Source organism: Homarus americanus, unplaced genomic scaffold (assembly GCF_018991925.1).
Source record: "Homarus americanus isolate GMGI-L3 unplaced genomic scaffold, GMGI_Hamer_2.0 scaffold36734, whole genome shotgun sequence".
Classification (NCBI taxonomy): domain Eukaryota; kingdom Metazoa; phylum Arthropoda; class Malacostraca; order Decapoda; family Nephropidae; genus Homarus; species Homarus americanus.
The window spans coordinates 1,329,921-1,351,346 of record NW_024733126.1 but is presented as its reverse complement, the minus strand read 5'-3'; the positions used below and the strand labels follow the sequence as shown (position 1 = coordinate 1,351,346).

The following is a 21,426-nucleotide window of genomic DNA, read 5'->3' as shown; positions in this document are numbered from 1 at the left end:
GAAATTCCAGAAGTGGAACTGATATTTAGGGGAAGTGAAGAAGAGAAATTAAAGAGAAATTAAAGAATACCATTATCAGAAATGAGGATGTGCTTAAGAAGATAAATAAATTAAGGAAGACAAAATGCCCAGGACTGGATGAAAATTTCCCTCGAGATTTGAAAGAGTGTAAGGAACAGATTAGAGGACCCCTCGTAAATTGATTTACAAAATCATTAGACACTGGAGTTGCGCCAGACTTGTGGAAACAGGCAAATGTAGTACCCATGTTCAAAAAGGGTGACAGAGCATCAGTGTCAAATTACCGGCTGATTAGTTGGACGTTAGTAGTGGGAAAATTTCTTGAATCAATTATAGCAAATCACATCCGATCGCATTTATAGAAAAACAAAATAATCTACGACTCTCAACGTGGGTTTACAAAGGGAAAATCTTGTCTAACAAATCTGCTGACGTTTATTAGGAAAGTCTTCGAGGTAACAGATAATGACGAAAATTACGATGTTATTTACTTAGATTTTAGCAAAGCATTTGACAGAGTACCGCATCAGAGGCTTCTGAGAAAAGTTAAGGCTCATGGTATCGAGGGTAAAGTTTTAAATTTAATAAAATCATGGCTCACCGATAGAACACAGAGGGTCAGGGTAGATGGTATTAAATCTGAGTGGGGCTGTGTAACCAGTGGTGTTCCCCAGGGGTCAGTACTAGGCCCACTCTTATTCATAATCTACATAAACGATCTAGATATTGGGATCAGCAGTGACATAAGCAAATTTGTGGATGACACCAAAATAGGGAGGCAGATTAATTCAGGGCAGGATGGAAATGCACTACAGGACGATTTAAATAAACTGCAAGAGTGGTCAGAAAAATGACACATGAAATTCAACACCAGCAAGTGCAGCCTACTTAATCTTGGAAGAACAAATACTGTTACTGTATACAGCTTTAACAACATCAACCTAGAGAAGTCGACTTGTGAAAGAGACTTAGGGGTACTTGTAAGCCCGGACCCAACGGCCTAGAAAATAGTGCGTTAATGTTCGAAATAAGGCAAACAGAGTATTAGGTTTTATATCTAGAACTGTAAGTAATAAGAGTGCAGAGGTCTTATTGCAACTATATCTTGCGCTAGTCAGGCCGCACCTCGATTATGCGGTTCAGTTCTGGTGCCCTTATTATAGAATGGATATCAATTCACTGGAGTCGGTGCAGCGAAGAATGAAGACAATGATTCCGGGACTTAGAAACCTTCCATATCAAGATAGGTTAAAGAAACTAAACTTACATTCCCTAGAAAGACGAAGAGTGTGGGGAGATATGATAGAAGTATTTAAGTGGGTGAAAGGAGATATAGATAAAGTTCTTATAATATCCGAGCAGGATACGACTCGTAGCAACGGATTTAAGTTTGATAAGTTTAGGTTTAGGAGGGAGGTAGGAAGGAACTAGTGCACAAATAGGGTGATGGACGAGTGGAACAAGCTTAGCAACTTTGTAGTAAGTGCTGGAACGCTGTAAAGTTTTAAAAGGAGGCTAGATAGATTCATGGATGATAGAGAGTGGTAGTAACTCTCGACAGGAGCTGCCAAGCAAAGTCCAACCGGCCTATTGCAGACTCCTTATATTCTTATGTTCTTATGTTCTTATTTCAACCTCTATATGTTCCTGTTTGTAATTTTTTTAATAGACTTATGTTAATATCAATTTGTTTGTATTAATGTAGCAGGTGATTACTGTACCATAACATGTACAATAATTCTTAAAAGCAGGAATCATAATTTCGAGGAAAATACCATAATTTTAACATTGGTGTACAAAAATTTGGGCTGGCCAGCAGCGCAACCCTGCTGTCTCCTGTGTTTGTGTCTGATTCCAGCCTCTGGCGTATAGACATATCTGTCTGCTTCTTAGACGACTTATTTAAGGTAATTCACAAGTATGAGGACAAGTTGAGAGATCTCTTGGTAAACTTAAAAACAAGAATGCCATTAAGGACTCCACCTTTTCAAAACTCTTTGCTAGCGGTTCTAAACCAGGTATCCTGTATGGTCTACCAAAGGAACAGTCCCGGTCAAAACTCAAAAGTCCTTTGCCAGGCAGTTTTGGCTAATCTGGTTATGTGGCAATATCGGAGACACACATGCACGAACACGCATGATGGAACTACCGGACCCGTAGTTAAAGTGTAACTCTGTGCTTTAAAGGGCGCGTTTCATGCCTAGATTGCCATGTTGCCAACAATGTCAGGAACAAACCAATGAATACCCTAAGTAATCATTTCAACCTAATTTGAATGACGAGAACCAGTGTATTTGCGAGCACGGACGAAATGCCAACCTACACACACGCCGCGCCACATCGTCTGCAAGACACCTCAATGGTGTGAACAATCTATTTTACAGTATAGCGTGTATATGTGCACATCTTCTTTGAACTACACCATGTATCAGTGATATGAGTTGTCTCATGTGAGTGTCATAAAGACAATTATAAAAATCGCTGCATAAATAGTTACTTAATTTCACGTCATAGCAGAGAGGGTTCCTGATTGGGGAGAGAGTTGGTGATAGTTCCAGACATCAGGGGGGCATTTAAGATATTAACTTTACATATTACAGGGTTCTATGGTAATTTGAAAGAGAACAGAAAACACAATGTGGACACTCCCCCCTGACTGACGGACACACACACGCACAGTCACACACACACACGGTCACACACACACACACACAGTTTAAGCGTTACGTTGTTTGGGAGTGTGTTGTAAGTTCCAATTGGTAAAATTGGTTCGAGTAAACTATGTTGTTATTGCTGTTTTTACGAGGAATAGCCCACCCGGGCACAGTTCATCGAACCACAACGGAGCCCGGAGGGCGAAAAAAATAAGAGTAAAAAGAAATTAAAAATAGAAGCGAAAAATATTATATTAATCTACAGCACGAAGATGCTGGAAAACCAGCTTTTTGAGGTGAGACAGATTTTATGAGTATGGAAACAAAGAAGAAGGCAGAGCATTCCATAGTTTAGCTTTGTAAGGAAAGAAGGATGTACTGTAACGGGTTCTTCTAGTGTGACCGGCATCCACACAGAAACGGTGGTCACGGCGGGCAAGACGAGTGTTACGAGCCCACTGCCATGCCGGTAGTACACAGGATGCAAATCCACCTAAAATTGCCCGTTAAAGTACCTGTAAAGGAGAGAGAAAAAGAGCCACCCCAGATATTAGAGCAGTACTCCAAATTAAGACGAATGAATCCCTTATAAAATTGAAGCAACTGCTTGTGAGTGAAGTAACTACGGTATCTATACAGCATTCCCAGCTTTCGGGAGGAAGTTTTAGCAATGTTGTGATGTGTGGCTTCCATAATATATTAGAGGAAGTGGTGAGGCCTAGTATACGTGTATCTATTTTAGAATTTGGCAGAATTATAGCGTCTTGAAATGTGATTGGTGGGAGATCTTCTATCTTGGAAAGTTTAATTGGTAATTATTGTGTTTTATTACTCATGAATTTAACCAAAATTCTACATCCCCATCTGGAGATGGTGCACAGATCCGTATTGATAGATGAAACCATATCAGCTCTAGAAGCAAATCTAGTTTGTGAGTTAGGGGGAAGGGAAAAATGAGGAGAGTGAAGAGTATAATCACCAGAATAGGAATGTATACATTTAGTAGTTGTGTGAAGTAAATCATTGATTAAAAGAAGGAAGAGAGTAGGTGAAAGAACAGAACCATGTGGAACACCACTATTTGTAGATTGATCCCTCGACAACAATTGCCACGAATCGATTCTCAAGGAAGCTAGAAGTAGAGAGCAAAGTAGGGGAAAGAACCCATAAGAGGGAAGTTTAGAAAGCAAAGACTTGTGCCATGCCCTGTCAAATACTTTGGAGATGTAGAGTGTCACGACGAAAGCTTCCACATAATCCCAAAGAGTGCATGACCAAAGATGGGTGCAGTAGGAGAGCAGATCACCAGTAGATCTCGCCTGGCGAAAGCCATACTGATGATCCGACAAAAGACGGGTTAAAGTTTAAGATAGTTTCGAAAATCTTTAGAGAGGGATGAAGTTAGAGCAATGGGGAGATAGTTAGAGGTATTAGAATGTTCACCTTCTTCGGGATGGGCTGTGTATAATATGGACACGAAGTAGTACCTTAAGCTGCGTATTCTTATATTACTCTATTAATCATGTATACTAAAGTATTACAGAACATGTATTAATCCTATGTAATGTTTCCATTTATTATGCACCATGTTATGTATATGTATTATCATATTTACATATTATGTATTCAGCTTGTGAACGCTGGCATCTGTGCATGCCAGCGCGGAGTGATACATAGAGTGAGATCGCTAGTCCTTATGGCGTGGAAGCCACTGTCTATTTGTTCCTCTGTATTTGTTTCCCGTACGAGAATAAGAACCTATTTTCAAGATAACAAGTGTTTGCGTATACCCTCAGTAGTGTAGAACATTTTGGGGGTATCAAAGACAGACATAGAGGCTGAACTGAGGCATGCTTTCCATAAGAAGGAAAAGTTTGGGTTTTGAGATAAAGGCGAAAGAGGGGAGCAGGCACAGGGGCCAGAATTTCAGCACACCGGTCTATGCGCCTTACTCACATACAGATTGGATAACACACCAGCAACCCTACGAGTGGAGATTATAGGAAAGTGCATAGGTTCAGTAGGAGGAGCAGGAGTAGGAGGGAGTGTTGGCTATAGAGTTATCAGTCGGAACAGAGGAGGAAACGAGGGAGTGGAGAAGTTATTACAGATGTTTTTGGTTAAGGACCAGCGGTCTCTCTTTTTATAAAATTCCACTTAGCCGGAAGAAGAATAGCCTTACAACAATTTCTAGAAGTAATGAAAGAGGAGTGGGCAACAGGAGACGGAGATAGTTTCATAACTTGATGCACCCTATCTCTCTCCCTACATGCAAGAGAATAGGAGCGATCAAACCGTGATTGTAAAGTGAAAGTTTTGGTCGAAGATTGGATAAATGCACTCATACCACCCAGTATAACCCCAGAACACAAACACAAACAGAAAGGAAAAAACATTTTATATCTGCCAACTCGCCCACACTGCTGAGGTTGATCCAGACCCACATGTTTACGGTCACATGGCTGCTCCTGGCTTCTTGATAAACATGTTGCCGGTCGTAACGGGTGTATCAGGTCTCTAGCAGTGAAGACGTCCATGGTTGCCCAGAAGTCCACGACCTCCCCCACAAAATGATAAGTGAACCGTAGTCTTCCAGCCTGGTGTTGTTCTTCAAGTCTTTCCTTGACAGCAGATCCCAATTCCATGGAATAGTCGCCTAACTGTCCTTACCGAGACCTCCAAGTATAGCCACTCCGTCGTGGCCACCTCATTGGTGAAAGGAGGGTCGCTATTCCTGCTACAATCGTTGCGTCGCCTGCTGCGCTGGTCAGTGTAGGCCGTCCTGATCTGGGAAGATCTGGTAAATTACAGTACCAGACTCTTTAAACCGCTGTAACCAACACCGCATTGTCGATCTCGAGACTCCCAGTGTTACGCATGCCGACGAATTGCCCTCTCTGGGAGATATCGTGGTGTTGGTCTCCCATGGTTGTATTTTTTTTTTACGGGATTAGCCCACCTGGGCACAGATCAATGACCCACATCAGAGCCTGGGTGACGAAAATATACTAATAATAATCACAATAAAAGAGTGAGAAACGATTTATGTATGTTGTTTTGTCAAAGCAAGAGAAACAAGTGAGACCCTTCAATTCTGTGTAAATGAGGCAGAAGGTCAGATGAGCAACCTGGGTCTTGGTCACAATTTTGGTGAGGCCATAGGCAGCAGGTTCTACCATTAGACAGCACATTATGCTTCCAATATCTTCCCAGGCAATAGTACCTCCCTGTTTGATAGCTGCCTACTACCTCCTACACCATGGGACGACAGAACGGTTGCTGTAATGACCACGTCATAACCTCTGAGAAGTTTAAGGTTGTGGTGAATGGCATTAATTGTCCACATAATCGCCATTTCCATATGACAATAAACTGTCAATACGAAAGGGATAATATACCCACAACCATCAGTCTCCATTATGAACCTCTCTATTATGAAAATAGTGTTGTATATAATGTCTGTCCTCCCGGCACTCACAGAAGAGATATTATTACCGATTAGGGGTGTAGTTCAAAGTGTAGGAGCACAAAGACACGCTCTAAAATGGATTGTTCTCATAATTCAGTTGTCTAGCAGACACGATGTATGTTCGTTTTTTTTATTGAAAGCGTGCTTGGAACATATAAGTAATTTATTTCTCCTTAGACATAACATTTTATATTCCCATCATCATACGTAAGTAATATGACATCAGACGGTAAGAGTTCACCTCAAATAGTTCATGTCCTTTCTTTATGTATGACAGAGCGGTTGTTTTACATGGATACAAGTACTACATTAACACTCGAAAGTATAATGTGGTAGACATGAGTGATCGAGGCATTGTGTTTAGCTACTGACTGACATTGGTCAATATCACTGATAATGTTATATTAAACGTAATGCAGTATAAAATACACGCTACCATTTTACCATTGATCCTCGGTAAGCTCCGTAAACTTACTGACCTCTCGTATGTCTATAGAAAGGGTCGCGGAAAAGGGACGTGATTGCTGCCCGTATCATCATTTGGTATGACTTTGCTTGGGAGATTGGTATCCTCGCATCCCCTGAGCAACGATCTTGTGCATTATGCAGAAGACCCGACAGCTGCACCCTTACCCACTACCTCCTAAGATGTCCCCACACACAACGCTTCCGTGACGCCTGCTGGACCACCACTCCAAGACCCCCTGACGGAGACACGATGATCCTTCCCATACTGGCCAGATATTATGTAAATAATATTGATAATGTGTTAATGGAATATCCTTCCTTCCTTAGGCTTTAGTAAGCCCTTTTATAACATTTATACTGTATATACTTGTGACACTTGCCAGATGCTTCTGGTGTTATTGTACAGGGGTACCTAGTGACAGCACTAGGATCCCGCTTCCTCTATCAAGGAATAAACTATTGAAATTGAAATTGAATTGCTCCTCGGTAAAGTGTAGTTCATAGAGGATATGCATATAATCTGGGTTTCTGGCACACGCCATGTGTATTCCTGCATCCGTGTCTCCGACGTGGCCACATAACCGGGTTAGCCAAAACTGACGGACGGCACAGGACTTTTGATTGGGCCTCATATTGCCCGCCCTCGACACCTTCAACTGTAATCTGTCCAAATTCCTTGTTGTCATATTGTCACTAATAACCTTAAATCAATATTCCGTTAGAGACTCTTTTAGTTTTGTTAAGGAACTAACCTGCATCTCGTTCAACAACTCTGTTATGGCTAGCTTTGATATACAGTCTCTATTTACCAACATTCCTCTTGCAGAGACTGTTGACATATGTACAGATGAATTGTTCTCAAATACAGATATAGTTGATGGATTCAGTAGACCACAATTTAAATAATTTTTAAATCTGGTTGTAATTGATTGTTTGTTTTTATTTAATAACAAACCTTATAAACAATGTGATGGTGTTGCTATGGGTTCGCCCTTTGGTCCCACGTTAGCCAACGCTCTCCTATGTCACCAAGAGAAGTTTTGGCTAACCGATTATCCCACTCAAATTAAGTCTTTGTTCTATCGACATTATGTTGATGACATTTTATAATTTTCAGATAACGTGATCACGTTCCTATGTTCCCAAATTACCTAAATTCGAAGCATGGCAACACTAAATTTACTTGTGAATTAGAAAAGGACAATATTCTACCATTTCCTGATATTAATATCTACCGTGTTCATAATAGTCTCGAGACTCCCTTATACAGAAAACCAACATTCACAGGTTTGAGTATAAAATTTTCATCATGTTTTCCTCTTAATTACAAACGAAATCTGGTGTGTACTCTTACCGACAGAGCCTTTAATATATGGACACTGGAACTGAAATATATAAAGGAACTACTCTTTAACAATGGTTTCCCTAGGAGATTTACAGATAATTTTATAGGCAAAACCCTTAATAAGAATATTGGTCCCACACAGCCTCAAATCCACACCGTTCCTAAATATTCTATCTATTTCACCATCCCGTACACAGGCCCACTCAGTTTCACCCTTAGAAACAAACTTAAGAACCTTCTCAATGAATTCTATCCACAAATTTCTCTTAGAGTAGTCTTCAAAGCCCAGAGTTCAATTCAAAAGATTTTTAAAACTAGACACCATACCCACACACTTGCAATCCTCAGTTGTTTATCAATTTATGTGTGCTAGCTGTAGGGCAGCATATATAGGTAAAACAAAAAGACACTTGATAACTCGCACCATGACCACTTGGGCAGTTCAGTCCGAACATGCCAGTTAATCACACAACCACCACATTCAGGTATCCGTAACCAGCCCACCAACATGACCACCCGTTTCTCAGTCTGATTTCTCAGTTCTTGGCAGGAGCAACTGTTAGACGGACCTCCTCATTATGAATGCCTTGTTTCAATATATATATATATATATAGTCCATATAACACGCGGACTTTTAGTGTCCTTGTGGCCTAGCCGGTAAGCGTTCCCTGGTCACACCCAGTAGGTCGAGGGTTCGATTCCTTGCTGGTGAGGTCGTTGATTATATGTTCAAAGTCCGCGTGTTATATGGACTAAAAATGAAGTATATATATGTACCTCGCGTTTCATACCAGCTGGATTCGGTAAAATGCTACTGACACCACATAAGAGGCACGGGCAGTTTCCCAATGAGGTTCACGGCGCCATCAGCTCGATGAACAGGCTTTGTGTGAAATATAACAGAGTCTAGAACTGCTTTTAGTGTCCTTGTGGCCTAGCCGGTAAGCGTTCCCTAGTCACACCCAGTAGGTCGAGGGTTCGATTCCTTGCTGGTGAGGTCGTTGATTATATGTTCAAAGTCCGCGTGTTATATGGACTAAAAATGAAGTATATATATGTACCTCGCGTTTCATACCAGCTGGATTCGGTAAAATGCTACTGACACCACATAAGAGGCACGGGCAGTTTCCCAATGAGGTTCACGGCGCCATCAGCTCGATGAACAGGCTTTGTGTGAAATATAACAGAGTCTAGAACTGCTTTTAGTGTCCTTGTGGCCTAGCCGGTAAGCGTTCCCTAGTCACACCCAGTAGGTCGAGGGTTCGATTCCTTGCTGGTGAGGTCGTTGATTATATGTTCAAAGTCCGCGTGTTATATGGACTAAAATTATATATATATATATATATATATATATATATATATATATATATATATATATATATCTAGGTATATGCTGATAACCACAAGGAAAGAAGAAAACACGAAGTTCCCAAGCGCTTTCGTGTAATTCACATCTTCAGGGGTGAGTACAGACTAAAGAGAAATACAAACCAAGGTGTATATATACAGAGGAGGGTGAGACCAGGTCCACAATGGTCAGGTATTAGGTAATGACCCTACTAATCTTTAAATAGCACACAATGGTTGGTGGTCAGGTCAGAGGGTAAGGTGACTTAACTTTCTCACCTGGTTACAAATCATCTTAATTACAAAATTGTCCAGTTTGTACAGGCCATTACTCAAATTCATGTTGAATGCTTCGGTATGTTTAATAAGACTAGATTCTATGATGTTCCTAGTATCATTTGAATTACAAGGTAATATTGAGGAGGCATTATCCCAGTCAATGCAATGCTTGTTATCCCTCAAATGACTCCCTACTGAGGGGCTAACGTAGGTCTCTTGGTTCATATACAATTCAATGAAACAGTTGTAATGCAAAAACAACTGAGTGTCTTTTTCTGTGGTATCTACGTGTGACTAAGTTTAGTATGGTAGGCTAGACATGGAAGCAACAAGGTTGTAAGAAAGTAGATACGAATATCGGTCATGGGTCTCTTAAACGATATTTGAGACTTCCGGGAATGATTTCATTGTCTGCTGGCCAGTGTAACCCCAGCTGTCTCAACATCCCATACTAACAATACCATCTCGTAAGGCAGCTGGAAACTAAATTTGTTGCAGAAATATTGTTGCAACTAATGCATGGCTCCATCCTTACAATATTGTTACAGCAAGCTAAATCTTACTGTATGTAACAAACTGTCAGTAATATTCATAATCTGGTAAGCTATTGAATTATTCGTCACAGATGATTTTCCTTTATAAGACTGATACACAATAAAAACTAAATAATTTATTCAAATTTGTATCTAATTTTTGTGACCAGCTGATAGTATCACATTATACAACTAAAAACGGGCAGTTTTAATTATTGTTTCTGCGTTATATCCTACACAGTGAGGTGTTCCTGTTTAGAGTATGGTTCTTAATTATTTTTGACCGCTACCCCGAAACAGACAGTGATATACTCATTAACCCCTCCCCCTCCCCCCACGTGTAAATGGAGCCATAATTATGTGTATCATCTTGGCAGACAGTTTGGATTCGATTCGATATTTTTATATTTTAAATTCAACTGCAATACTCCGTATGAAGAACCCGTGGTTTAGACTTTAGAGCATGCGGGGAGTAAGGTTTGTGAAGGACATGTAAGTATCATGTAAGTGTGCTGTCTCCAGGATCAACAAGCGACGGGTCTTGCTCAATGTTCTAGTCGAGAGAGCCGAGTATATCCCAAGGACGAATCAACAAAATGGTCACTTATTTTGCCCACAGAGTATAACGGTTGGGACAACAACACTGAATTGGCAGCTGTTATAACGCCTAACATATCCCACGAGCAGTTTATTCAACAGAATATACGTAGTAACAGTAACTTCCGAATAATTATGTAGATTCACAAAGACAACGATACAGCTATAACGTAATACTCCAACCCTCACTTCGAAACGAGAGATTATAAAAACGAATATCCAAACCAGGCTTTCAAACCATGCATTGTCGATCTTCGTCTTCACGACACATCAAATGAACACGCCTGCCGAGTAATTCAGTGTTCAAGGGCGCCAAATATCTCCTAATGAAACAATCATTATTGAACAAAACAAGGTTAAGTTAGCACAGAAAAAGACAAATTAGATATTTTGGTCATAAAATTAAGGACGAGGGGATAAGAGAAATATAATTGGGCAAAGTCTGGGTCCCCAGATATGAGGAGGGTACTCCGATTGATTGAAGATATTTTATATTTACATTACCTGTTTCTTCTAAATCCCACTTTGTAATGAGGGAGATCAGATCCATGTGGTATACGGTGCAGACTGAAACATGAATACTTCTGTAGATTAAATAGCCCCGAGACACGCACAGTCTTAGGAATTTGGGAAGGATAAAAAGTCAATTTTGGTTACCGCTCCCGTAGCAGAAAAAAAAAGAAAAAAAACAACACCTACAGTCTAGTATGACTCACTAATTATATGAACCTCATCCCCAACACAGCATGCTACAGAGAATGCAGTTTTTCCCTTACGGTTCCATAACTCTACACCACCACCTTCCATCCTTCCTTCCTTAGCCTCCCTCTTAATGTTGCATCTTTCATATGCCGAACATTTCCTGCAGTGGACATATAATAACAAAGAATATGAAAAATCCAATCATGATATGCAGTTTTACAGTTTACAGGAAGTATACCCTCCATATTACAAATTATGGGGGTAAAAGAACTACTTTCGTTTAAAGTATCTGAGTAATATAGGTATATTCATAATCTTGAAAATAAGCTTAATTAGCAACAAGTTTTTGAGGATGTACGGTGATCGGTGGTTGTCGGGTACACTTACTCATCACACACAGGTAATCATATATTTTTTAGCTTAAACTATTTTTAATTCCATTGTCTTTAATGATAAACTACATAATTACATGATCGAGTTATTTCACCATCACACTGTACGGTGCCCACTACACCATCACAGGCTGTACAGTGCCCACTACATCATCAACGGCTGTACAGAGCCCACTTCATCATCACAGACTATACGGTGCCCACTACATCATCACAGGCTGTACAGTGGTACAGTGGCGTTACATCACCACAAGCTGGTCAGTGGTACAGAGCCCGCTACATCATCACAGACTATACAGTGAAACAGTGCCCTCTACATCACCACAGCCTGTTCCGTGGTACAGTGCCCGCTACAGCCTCACTGGCTGTACAGCGCCCGCTACATCAAGTGCCTGCTACATCATCACAGGCTGTACAGTGCCCACTACATCATCACAGGCTGTACAGTACCTGCTACATCATCACAGGTTGTACAGTGTCCACTACATCATCACAGGCTGTACAGTGCCCCCTACATTATCACAGGCTGTACAGTGGTACAGTGCCCGCTACATTACCACTTGCTGTTCAGTGGTACAGTGCCCGCTACATCATCACAGGCTGTACAGTGCCCACTACAACACCACAGGCTGTACAGTGGTGCAGTGCCCACTATATCACCACAGGCTGTTCAGTGGTATAGTGGTCATTAAATCATCACAGGCTGTACAGTGACCCTACATCACCACAGAGTGTATAGTGCCTGCTACATCACCATAAGCTGTTCAGTGGTTCAGTGCCTACTACATCACCACAGGCTGTTCAATGGTACACTGGTCGTTACATCGTCACAGGCTGTACACTGGTGTACAGTGTCCACTACAACACCACGGGCTGTACAGTGGTACAGTGCCCACTACATTACCACAGGCTGTACAGTGGTACAGTGCTCGATACATCAATACAGGCTGTACAGTGGTACAGTGCCCGCTACATAAACACAGGCTGTTCAGTGGTACAGTGCCCGCTACATCATCACAGGCTGTACAGTGGTACAGTGCCCACTACATTACCACAGGCTGTACAGTGGTACAGTGCCCGCTTCATCAACACAGGCTGTACAGTGGTACAGTGCCCGCTACATCATCACAGGCTGTACAGTGGTACAGTGCTCACTACATTACCACAGGCATCAGCGTCAAATTACCGGCCGATCAGTTTGACGTCAGTAGTGGGGAAATTTCTTGAATCAATTATAGCAGATAGCATCCGATCGCATCTAGAGAAAAGCAAATTAATCTACGACTCTCAACATGGGTTTACAAAGGGAAAATCTTGTCTAACAAATCTGCTAACGTTTTTTAGGAAAGTCTTCGAGGTAGTAGGTAATGACGAAAATTACGATGTTATTTACTTAGACTTTAGCAAAGCATTTGACAGACCGCATCATCAGAGGCTTCTGAGAAAAATTAAGGCTCATGGTATCGAGAGGGAAAGTTTTAAATTGGATAAAATCATGGCTCACCGATAGAACGCAGAGGGTCAGCGTAGATGGTGTTAAATCTGAGTGGGGCCGTGTAACCAGTGGGGTTCCCCAGGGGTCAGTACTAGGCCCACTCTTGTTCATAATCTACATAAACGATTTAGATACTGGGATCAGCAGTGACATAAGCAAGTTTGCGGATGACACCAAAATAGGGCGGCAAATTAATTCAGGGCAGGATGCAAATGCATTACAGGAGGATCTAAATAAACTGCAGGGGTGGTCTGAAAAATGGCAAATGAAATTCAACACCAGCAAGTGCAGCGTACTTAATATTGGAAGAACAAATACTTATAATGTATACAGCCTGAACAACATCAACCTAGAGAAGTCGACTTGTGAAAGAGACCTAGGGGTACTTGTAAGCCCGGACCTACGGCCTAGAAAACAGTGCGTTAATGTTCGAAATAAGGCAAACAGAGTATTGGGTTTTATATCTAGAAGTGTAAGTAACAAGAGTGCAGAGGTCTTATTGCAACTATATCTTGCGCTAGTTAGGCCGCACCTCGATTATGCGGTTCAGTTCTGGTGCCCCTATTATAGAATGGATATAAATTCACTAGAGTCGGTGCAGCGAAGAATGACAAAAATGATTCAGGGACTTAGAAACCTTCCATATCAGGATAGGTTAAAGAAACTTAACTTGCATTCCCTAGAAAGACGAAGAGTGCGGGGAGATATGATAGAAGTATTTAAGTGGGTGAAAGGAATCAATAAAGGGGATATAGATAAAGTTCTTATAATATCCGAGCAGGATAGGACTCGGAGCAACGGATTCAAGTTGGATAAGTTTAGGTTTAGGAGGGAGATAGGAAGAAACTGGTTCACAAATAGGGTGGTGGACGAGTGGAACAAGCTTAGCAACTTTGTAGTAAGTGCGGGAACTCTGGAAAGTTTCAAAAGGAGGCTAGATAGATTCATGGATGATAGAGAGTGGTAGTAACTCTCGACAGGAGCTGCCATGCACAGGCCAACCGGCCTATTGGAGACTCCTTATTTTCTTATGTTCTTATGTTCTTATGTTCTTACAGGAGTCGCCAGATTGGTCACGACCTTTTCACATGAGAAACGGGTATGTAAAACCACACCTTATAGCCTACTCTGAATTTACCAACACTTGTTAGTAATATGCCCAGGGGTCTTCCACAGGCTATATGTCATGGAGAGTAAGTTTCTCATTCTCTGAGAAAAAGTTCGGGATTAACTAATTCTGAAATGTCAGAAGCAACGGCAAGCTAGCGCAACCATTAATGTTGTTAGATTAAGAGTTCGACTGTTATCTTATTTTCATGTTAAGCCGAAGAAATACAGAAATAAAATAATAGTTAATGTATAAAAAAATATGGACTGTCAATGCACCTCATAAGTTCTTTTGAAATAATTCGTTCAAAGTTTCTGGGGCCTTATGCAAGGTCCTCGTGTTATCACTGTAGATAAATAAGGAAACTTATAGCTAATTAACTGGTCACGTCAGAGCGTAACCTTGGTTCAAGTTACAAAAGGCTATCCTCTTGTCAATGCACTTTCAGATGCCGAGTTAACTTTCGGGTCAGACCTAGACCCACAGTTCGGGTATGAAATGCTGCCCAGAAAAAAATCACCAAACTAATAATACGGAAACAGCTGTAACACCTTGCTATTTGTTGATATATGATTAATTTAAGTAATAATTTATAATCATCTTTACAAATAAGTTCAAAATTTACAGTTTTTTCTTGTGTATGGAGCGGAGGCGTTAATGTCTTAAGAAACCTTCGTTTTACACCGCTCGCATGAACAGTTGGGGCTAACGAGGAGACGTAATTCATGTTCAGGACAAAATCGGAAAAAAGTGGTAGTGGTGGTGATGGTGATAGAGGCATGTTTGAGGTGATAGTGGTGGTGGTAGAGACTGGTTGATAGTAGTAGTAATGATGGTGGTGGTAATGATGATCGTGGTAATAGTGGTGGTAGTGATGATGGTGGTAGTAGTGATGGTGGTGCTATATGTAGTGATGCTCGATGGTGCTATATGTAGTGATGATGGATGATGCTATATGTAAAACTTCCCATTTGCTCTAAACACATTGTCGGTTACGCATAACTTTCTTTTTTGGGCTTTGTCACTTTCACTAAGAAGTTGATATACAAAATCACGATTGATATGCCACTTATCAACACAAACACTGTTTTGCATAAGTATTTTACACTGACCACTGTGCTTAAAAGCCAATTTTACACTATCACTTGAACTCTTGATAAGGGAGTCCAGCAGCACTTTATCCAACTCAGAGAATGCTTGATTGTACCTGTGAAAGACCTACTTTCATTTCTTAAAGATAAATTACAACTGTTAGATTTAACTATTGAACATGATACCTTTCTCGAATTGATAGAGTTATGCGTAACTGACAATGTGTTTAGAGCAAATGGGAAGTTTACAAGCAAATATTTGGCATGAGCGTGGGTAACTGTCTTTCTGCTCCTCTAGCCTGTATTTATATGGAGTTTTTTTAGGCTAGATTACTACCCAATATAGGGGACTTTATTCATCCATGATGTAGATGATGTTCTTTGTCTTTGGCCTAGAAACAGGGACCCATTGGAATTTTTAGACAAGCTTAATGATCTTGTCCTAAGTATCATATTCAGATGTTTGCGTATTTGTGACGCTGAATTTATTGATGAAGGTTTGAAACACATTCGTTCCATTGCACAAAAACTTGGGTACCGTTCAGTGTTTGTTGATCATTGTTTTGAAAAGGCAAAAAAAATCCTTTCATTCAACTTGCACAAAAACTTGGGTACCGTTCAGTGTTTGTTGATCATTGTTTTGAAAAGGCAAAAAAAATCCTTTCATTCAACTCTAACCAAGCAAATTCCTACACTTAAGAATATTTTGAATCTGCCTTATCGCAATGAATTTGTCCCGTTAGTTCGGTCTCTTAAATTACTATATATTAATGTTGTTTTCAAGTATGACTCAACCATTACCAATATTTTAATAAAAAATAGCTCAACTTTGAATGTAAATGGAAGTGTTTATTGTATTCCATGTAGCAAATGTAATGGTAATTATGTAGGACAGACAGGAAAAACATTGCAGCTCAGAATCAAACAACATTAGTACAATATCAGAACAGAATCTGAAAGGAGTGCCCTGTTCGTTCATGTTAGGAATAATAATCATCCCATTGCTTGGGAAAAAAGCTATTTAGTATTCAAATCATCTTGCGTCACAGAAAGACTTATGGTTGAAGCTAGTTTGATTAAGGAATTAAAATCAATAAACCTTAGTGATGGTCAGTACAAAACTGATAATATGTTACATAAATGTAGGATAGTTATTTAGTGGGTCCCTTATTTTTGACCTGGCCTGACTAGTCACGTCGCCCCCCTTTCTCTTAAGCTCCTTTACGTGTGTGTTGGTGTTGGGATTAGTGGATGACATCATTATGACCTGACCTCATGTTTAATAAGTTCACCCTGTATATTTAAGCCCCTCTCTGTCCATGTAATCCAGTTGCCTCTGAAGATGTCTTGAATAAAGACAAAAGCTAAGGTGCTCCGTTGTTTCCTTTTTCCCCGTGTGATTGTATCAAGATATATATATATATATATGCTGATAACCACAAGGAAAGAAGAAAACACGAAGTTCCCAAGCGCTTGGGAACTTCGTGTTTTCTTCTTTCCTTGTGATTATCAGCATACACCTGGATCACGCGCAACTACAGTGATTTACTTGCATATATATATATATATATATATTTCATGTAAATCCACAATGAAAACGTGGATAAGATAAATCTTGATAAAATCACACGGGAAAATGGAAACAACGGAGTACCTTAGCTTTCGTCTTTATTCAAGACATCTTCAGAGGCAACTGGATTACATGGACAGAGAGAGGCTTAAATATACAGGGTGACCTAAAAACATGAGGTCAGGTCATAATGATGACATCCACTAATCCCCACACCAACACACACGTAGAGGAGCTTAAGAGAAGGGTGGTGACGTGACTAGCCAGGTCAGGTCAGAAAAAAGGGACCCACAAAATAACTATCATACATCTAGATCAAAGGTTTTCAAAGCATTTTTAACCTTGGGCCACTGACAAATAAATTTATGTAACATATTATCAGTTTTGAACTGACCATCACTAAGGTTTATTGATTTTAATTCCTTAATCAAACTAGCTTCAACCAGAAGCTTTCTGTGACACAAGATGATTTGAATACTTCTAAGCTTTTTTCCCAAGCAATGGGGTGATTATTATTCCTAACATGAACGAACAAGGCACTGCTTTCAGATGCAGTTCTGATATTATACTTATGTTGTTTGATTCTGAGCTGTAGTGTTTTTCCTGTCTGACCTACATAATTACAATTACATTTGCTACATGGAATACAATAAACACTTCCATTTACATTCAAACTTGGGCTATTCCTTATTAACATATTGGTAATGGTTGAGTCATACTTGAAAACAACATTAATATTTAGAAGGTTGAGGGACCGAACTAACGGGACAAATTCATTACGATAGGGCAGTCAAAATATTCTTAAGTGTAGGAACTTGTCTGGTTTGAGAGGAATGAAAGGATGTTTTAGCCACATACCACGTACTGTATAAGAAAAAAGTTAAATTGGCATTCTGATCGATTGTGCCACGGTACATTTCGACTAGCCATGGAGCCAATGCCTTTTTCACCATAAGCAACAAAAACAAGCCGGCCTTACCTTGTTAAGCAATCCTCGTTATTGTTTTGACTAACTTATTGTCACAAGAAGCTGGCGAGGCACATTAATATGTATATGGACAAGTATTTACGAATCACAAAACGTTTGCACTAGGTATAGCAGACACAAACACGCATTACTGACTTCAACAGGCCCGGAATACTGAGGGCTGAACTTCTCGACTGTATCTCATACGTCGTACCGTAGGGTACTCGCTAGGTCACTACTGGTTGTCGAGGACACCTGTGCGTTCGTTTTCCGTTGGTCGTTGCCAACGCCTATGATTTATAGTAATCATAAGAAACTGTGAAGCACTGTTTTGATGTAGATTTTAATTTCTCGCAGTAAATTTTATTAATACTTATTATTACTGAAGTTTACCTCTACAAACCAAATCTGTGAAGAACTATATAAATAAAAATAATAAACAATAGTGACAACGTTTGGCAAGAGCTAATTAAAGTTGCCAAACGCTGCTAGAAACATCAGTCAGAACCAATTAAAGCGTGTTAAAATTGTATTAGTTGCCATATATTTGTTAATTATTCAGATTTTCTTAAAGTTTACATACCAGGTAATGAATTATCTATATAGATCAGTGATACGGAGCTGGAATAATCGAGTCCACGGAACATGGGAAACTATTTACCTGTACAATGTTAACCTTGTATATCTATATGATTCAAACAGTGAAAGTATTATTATCCCAAAGAATGGTTATCCAATTTAATTTGTGATTATGCCGGTATATGGTGTATTAAATTAAGCTGTTACATTCTTTGCCGTGCGTATGAGGCCATTTGAAAAAGTAGTTTTATCTAACTGTTCTATGTGGAGGTGCTGAGGATGTACACATGTGTGGAGGTGCTGAGGATGTACACATGTGTGAAGGTACTGAGGGTGTACATATATGTTGGTAATTTTATTAACGCTAAACCAGTTATGTATACGAGTATATCTTAATATGTATGTGTTGATGACTGGTGTAGTTGAGGACCTTGGGTTTTATAACTCAGTAATACATCTTATGCTTGTTATATGTAATATTGCTTGTGACAAAGACGGTGCTTGTGTTTATAAAACAATACACTAATTAACTAGGCTATTTTACAGTATGTGACTACATTAGAATCCAAGGTCTTATTTCATAATTGTACTACACATGTTTTGCATCATCATAATATTCCCTTGTCATTACATCAACATACTGTGGCACTGGTCTACTCCATGTCTGAAGATTACGTCATGGTTTTGTTGATATTCACCTTTGTGACACAGTTCTCAGTCCAATCACTGTGTCATGAAAACACGTTGTGGCAACGCACCTGGTGTTTTCCTCCAGTTCCAAGGTTACTACACGCGTCAGTGCGTTCCTCTTAGTTGAATTGTGTGTCAATACACTTCCTCAGAGTTACAGTATAAGACTTTATGAGTAAGTACACTTCATAGTTTAGCATGTAGTATTATAGTTTTCAATGTTATAGAAGCGTTACTAAACTGCTTCATAAATATACCCTGTGTTACCATACTTCCTCACAGTTATTAAAGCGATAATTACTGCGTTAGAATATGTCACAGTTGCAGCACACTAATATTCTGCCTGGTACTTATAGTATACGTTACAAGTTACATACTTATAGTATGCGTTTGCCACATAGTCCGTTAAGAGCAGTGTGGATTTTTTTTAAGGGAATTAGCCCATCCGGGCACAGGTCAAACGACCCACAACGGAGCCTGGGGGGCGAGAAAAAAAAGAACGGAAAGAAATTGTAAAAAAAAAAAGGTTATACTGTATTAATCTACACAACGAAGATGACGGAAAACCAGCTTTTTAAAGTGAGACATTGTAAGAGCATGGAAATACAGAAGAAGGCAGAGCATTCCACAGTTTAGAACATAAGAACATAAGATAATAAGGAGTCTGCAATAGGCCGGTTGACGTGTACATGGCAGCTCCTGTCGAGAGTTACTACCACTATCTATCATCCATGAATCTATCTAGCCTCCTTTTGAAACTTTCCAGAGTTCCCTCACTTACTACATAGTTGCTATGCTTGTTCCACTCGTCCACCACCCTATTTGTGAACCCGTTTCTTCCTATCTCCCTCCTAAACCTAAACTTATCCAACTTGAATCCGTTGCTCCGAGTCCTATCCTGCTCGGATATTATAAGAACTTTATCTATATCCCCTTTATTGATTCCTTTCACCCACTTAAATACTTCTATCATATCTCCCCGCACTCTTCGTCTTTCTAGGGAATGCAAGTTAAGTTTCTTTAACCTATCCTGATATGGAAGGTTTCTAAGTCCCGGAATCATTTTTGTCATTCTTCGCTGCACCGACTCTAGTGAATTTATATCCATTCTATAATAGGAGCACCAGAACTGAACCGCATAATCGAGGTGCGGCTTGACTAGCGCAAGATATAGTTGCAATAAGACCTCTGCACTCTTGTTACTTACACTTCTAGATATAAAACCCAATCCTCTGTTTGCCTTATTTCGAACATTAACGCACTGTTTTCTAGGCCGTAGGTCCGGGCTTACAAGTACCCCTAGGTCTCTTTCACAAGTTGACTTCTCTAGGTTGATGTTGTTAAGGCTGTATACATTATAAGTATTTGTCCTTCCAATATTAAGTACGCTGCACTTGCTGGTGTTGAATTTCATTTGCCATTTTTCAGACCACCCCTGCAGTTTATTTAGATCCTCCTGTAATGCATTTGCATCCTGCCCTGAATTAATTTGCCGCCCTATTTTGGTGTCATCCGCAAACTTGCTTATGTCACTGCTGATCCCAGTATCTAGATCGTTTATGTAGATTATGAACAGGAGTGGGCCTAGTACTGACCCCTGGGGAACCCCACTGGTTACACGGCCCCACTCAGATTTAACACCATCTACGCTGACCCTCTGCGTTCTATCGGTGAGCCATGATTTTATCCAATTTAGAACTTTCCCCTCGATACCATGAGCCTTAATTTTTCTCAGAAGCCTCTGATGCGGTACTCTGTCATATGCTTTGCTAAAGTCTAAGTAAATAACATCGTAATTTTCGTCATTATGTACTACCTCGAAGACTTTCCTAAAAAACGTTAGCAGATTTGTTAGACAAGATTTTCCCTTTGTAAACCCATGTTGAGAGTCGTAGATTAATTTGCTTTTCTCTAGATGTGATCGGATGCTATCTGCTATAATTGATTCAAGAAATTTCCCCACTACTGACGTCAAACTGATCGGCCGGTTATTTGACGCTGATGCTCTGTCTCCCTTTTTGAATATGGGTACTACAGTTGCCTGTTTCCACAAGTCTGGCACAACTCCAGTGTCTAATGATTTTGTAAATAAGTTTACGAGGGGTCCGCTAATCTGTT

At 40.0% G+C, this 21,426-nt stretch overlaps 1 protein-coding gene across 2 annotated transcripts in view; it reads right to left on the bottom strand.

Annotated features, from left to right (window-relative positions):
* The window catches only part of LOC121869300 (high-affinity choline transporter 1-like), a 317,712-nt gene extending 299,448 nt beyond the window's left edge, over positions 1-18,264 (bottom strand). For both annotated transcript variants that reach the window (XM_042370545.1, XM_042370547.1), the window contains exon 1: positions 18,052-18,264. The gene's annotated coding sequence lies outside the window, so the exon portion shown is untranslated. The remainder of the gene's footprint in view (positions 1-18,051) is intronic.
* Between the last annotated feature and the right edge of the window lie 3,162 nt (positions 18,265-21,426).